This window comes from Theobroma cacao, chromosome 9 (genome assembly GCF_000208745.1).
Source record: "Theobroma cacao cultivar B97-61/B2 chromosome 9, Criollo_cocoa_genome_V2, whole genome shotgun sequence".
Taxonomy (NCBI): domain Eukaryota; kingdom Viridiplantae; phylum Streptophyta; class Magnoliopsida; order Malvales; family Malvaceae; genus Theobroma; species Theobroma cacao.
Window position 1 is genome coordinate 14892281 of NC_030858.1, and position 4594 is coordinate 14896874.

Consider the following 4594-nt stretch of genomic DNA (forward strand, 5'->3'; position numbering starts at 1 on the left):
TACTAATCTACCTTTGTCATACTAAAAGATTTTTATACTCCTTCTGTCATTTAAACAATTACTCCATCATCCATTTATATTATACAAGACAAAAATAAACTCTTAAGCTTTTTATACAGGGGATTATTATCCTTCTTATACTACATCTGCCTAGGATTACAATATTACAAGCTTCAACAAGGCACTAAACATCTTTAGGATCATTATCAACTTGATCCTTTTTCGAGTCCGTTTCAAGTTTTCCCTTTTTCTTCTCTTGTCATTTACTTACATTGCTCCCACAGCCTGGGGGAGAATGTCTAACGACAATCACTTAATCTCTTATACACCCTGAAAACAAACAGATCTCTATATGCAGACTCATGCATTCTATTCGACTTAATTTAACTTAACGTGGGGCCACGCTAATATTGTAAATTTTTAAAATAACTTTAAAACCAAAAGTTTTAAAATATAAAGCTTTAAAACCAAAATATCTAATCTTTAAACCATGCTCTGATACCACTTTAATTATCATGATCCGAAACTCTTATCGAACCCGTCACAACCGCCGCGAAGCTTCGACAAACATTCTTCACCTCGAATGCTGATCGAAACCTCGGAAGGCTCTTGTATAAGCTTTCGCACTTCCCCGGTGAGCAATAGTTATCAAATATTGTAATTCGAAGGATTACGAGTCATTTTCAAATCAGAACATAACATATTGTATTCTGGTTCATAGGGGCATTTTCGTCATTTTTCGTCAAAAATCTCAAAACTTGCTAAAAATGTAGTAGGTAAGCAGAAAATATATATTTAGTTTTTTAAAAACAAATTAAGTATCTAAAACGTTCATTTGAAGTGAAAATCTGACCATTTGAATATAATAAAATATTCAATAAAATAAACTATTTTCTTGTAAAATAATTTTTATAAAGCTATCGGTAAATAATTTTTATAGCGTAAAAGTTAATTATATTCATATTTACTATAAAGCAAATAACCAAAGCATAAAATTACTTTTATAGTGACACGTGGGCCCACATCTAACCAAATTGCATCTAAAGCTAAAAACCTACAACTTTTACCTATTCAAGTCCCAATGAAGGTCCTTGTCAAAGTCAGCTAACTATGAAATTCCCCGAGCTTGAAATGTGAGGAAAGAAGGGTGGTGAGATTATAAAATCTCAGTAAGTAAACAGACACCATCTAAACTATCTAAAGGCGAGTAAATGGAGACGAATTAAAATATTCTTTTCCAATATATGTTTCATAACATGAATATTCAGTTTACTCAATTAATCAACATGGCTTATATATCTCACAAAACTTGACTCCTGCCAAAATCGTTCTCGCGGGTACCTTCGTCAAGGTATTCTACTGAAATTGCCAAGGCTGTTAAATGTCTCATACCCATAAACATGTTTTCGCATCTGACACACAGCCGTTCCTTGGCGTTGGCTGAGTCTCACTCTCATGCGGTGGTCCACGTGAAGTGCATTCAAATCTTTACCTCAGGAGATACTTCATCCAACATCTCCCCCCGGAGGTAAATATATAATTAGGTTACCGTGCCCCTTTCATAGGCAATCCACGGAAACCCCCACCACTGCAGTGACTATGGATTATTTTATCTACTACATGATTTATAAAATCTTTATCTGCATGACATGGCAATTTATCGCAACCTAGTCTCTCAAGGCTGAATACATAGTATATATAATTTTGATACAAATACCAACTTTGCCATTCATACTCACATATTGCTATAGGCCATATAATTTAAAACACAATTTATAACACAAGCAGACAATCTCCAATTACTTTATTTTCAAAACCAATATTCAATTTTTTGGAAAATTTATAAAATCATTTTATAAAATCACAATTTCTCCTAAAACATAGCAATTTACTATTTAAACCCATTTTCTTTAAAATCACACAATTGTATAAAACTACTTTAGATAATTAAGATGATAATAAGTTTACTCACAGTTCTAGGAGTCGATGTACTCCTAATCCCAGTCTTCAAGCACAATCTCTATACTTTTACCAGTATACTTTACTCACCACCTATCCACAATGTACAATACATAATTCACCACATCAATGTTGACCATTATAAAATCAATTCAAGCTTGGTGTATATGCATGATATGATATGCAACTTATCCAACTACCGTTTAAATGCGATGCTGACCTAATTTGGCATATTACCCAATTAAATGACAATTGTATTCGATTTAGCTCCAAATTGCTCCATTTCATTTCTAATACCTCAATTCACCAAACATTATTCAAATAATACCAATTTTTGCATCAAAACCTTCCCATTTCTTCATGGAAAAATTCGGCCATTACAGTGCACTAACACCGTGATTTTTCCTACTTAATTTTCTCACCATTATTCATCATTTTCTAAGCCATTTCTCTTGAAATAATAACAATCCATCACCCACACACATTAAGGAAGATTCAGCCATGAAGATTCATGGGGAAAATGGATTCCTTTCTTGTTGTTTTGCTTCTAAATATGCTAAACTAACTAAAAACACTAACATATCTGAAAATCAAATCAGTCCAACATCTTTCTCTCTCCTTACCCATTTTGTCACGACCCGGAACTCCCATCGAGCCCGTGACAACCGCCGCGACGTCTCGATCGACATTCATTACCCGGAATGTCAATCGAAACCCCGAAAGGCTTTAATATCAGCCTCTCATTTCCCCTGTGGGTAATTGTTTCCAAATACCACATTCTAAAAGATTTTAAACTGTTTCCAACTTAAACAAATAAAATAATAATTTCCATCTCACAAGGGTATTTTGGTCATTTATCTCAAAAATCTCAAAATCATCTAAAAATATAGTATGTAAGTGGAAAACACATATTTCATAATCAAAAATAATTTGGATGTCTAAAACATTCGTTTAAAATGGAATTATGACTGTTATAATAAAATAAAAATATTAAATAAAATATTCAATTTTCACATAAAAAGATATTTTAAGAACACTGCATGAATAATTTTTATAGCGTAAAAGCAAAATAAATTCTTACATACTGTAACACAGATAACCAAAGTATAGAATTTAATTTACAGTGACACGTGGGCCCACGAATGACCAAAAGTATCAAAAGAAATGAACTTACAGTCTTTGGATGTGGCAAGTTCAACTGTAATCCTCGTCGATATCAGTTATCTACAATCTATTCTGAACCTGAAATGGGTGTAAATGAGGGTGGTGAGATTATAAAATCCCAGTGAGTGAACAAACATCACTCAAAATATCTAAAGTCGAGTAAAAGGAGACTATTAAAACATTTCATTAAACTGTAATTTATCATCTTTCAACTTATTTCAACCAAATGAAATCAATTTATTTAAAGCAAGTAATCAATATGGCTTACGAATTTCTTAAAAAGCTTGGCTCATGCCAAAAATTATTATCATACTCAGTTATCTGGGATACCTTGGCCGAGGGCTATCTCAACTGAGTCCGCCAAGGCTATTAGAAAGTCGTGTTTTTATTTTGAAAACATAGCTATTCCTTGGCGTTGGTCGAGTTCCCCTTCACGTGGTGGTTTGGCGTGAAGTGAACTCTAAAAGTTATACCTCGGGAGTTACCCTACTCGCCTCTCTAACCGAGGTAAAAATATAACAGGATTCTGTGCCCCTCTAACAGGCTAATCCACAGAATCCAGCCCACTGCAGCAGGTCCAACCCACCATACAATAAAATTTTAACGGCATGATAGGGCTAATATATTACTACCCAGCCTGCAAGGGTAAAATAAAATAAAGCAATTCATACAATTCATAAGAAACACAGCCCAACCAGTCATGCCAATATAATAACATAAGCTATTAATTCAATTTTAAATTTACAACATATCAGTGGTCTCCAATTACTCTATTTTCAAAATCGTTATTTCGTTTCAAAACAATTTATAAAATATTTTCATTTAAACTCATTTTGTTTACAAAACATAGAAAATTACCATTTGAACTCATTTTCATAAAATTCACCAAAACCGAATAAAAACATACTTTAGATAATTAAAATGATAGTAAGGTTACTCACCGTGTCTAGAGTGGGGATTTTCAAAATACTCAGACTACTGGTCTTCGAGTGCAATTCCCTTACCTTTATCAGAGGACTCACCACCTTGACACAGTACAAAATTGAGAAATTCACCACATTGGTACTAAATTGAAATTAAACTAATTTAGACTACTAATGCTTGATATGGAATGCAAAAATGTCTAAATTTTTGCCTAAATGCGGTGTTAGCCTATTTCGGTCTTTTACTCGATAAATCGATATACGTGTCCGTTTAAACTCCAAATTAATTTTTTTCATTTTCTATACCTCAATTGCACCCAAATTGACTTAATGTCCCTCAGTGTGGTGCAAATTATCAGTCTCGATAGCAAATTACGAAAATACCCCTAGTGGGTAAAAATTTGTATTTTTACTCCGAAAATTCCCACTATTTTTCTAGGCTCATAATTCATCATTATTCATCATAATTCCTCAAATAAACATCAAGATCAGCAGCCAATATTCCCCTAGAAAATTCAGCATAATGGGTTTCAATGGGAGAAAATTAT

General features: G+C 33.2%; 1 long non-coding RNA gene across 1 annotated transcript in view; it reads right to left on the reverse strand.

The window, feature by feature from the left end:
- The window catches only part of LOC108663389, a 4223-nt gene continuing 1185 nt past the window's right edge, over positions 1557-4594 (reverse strand). The window contains exons 2-3 of the long non-coding RNA XR_001929369.1: positions 1973-2052; positions 1557-1588 (exon numbers count right to left, since the gene is read on the reverse strand). This is a non-coding gene — a long non-coding RNA (uncharacterized LOC108663389). The remainder of the gene's footprint in view (positions 1589-1972; positions 2053-4594) is intronic.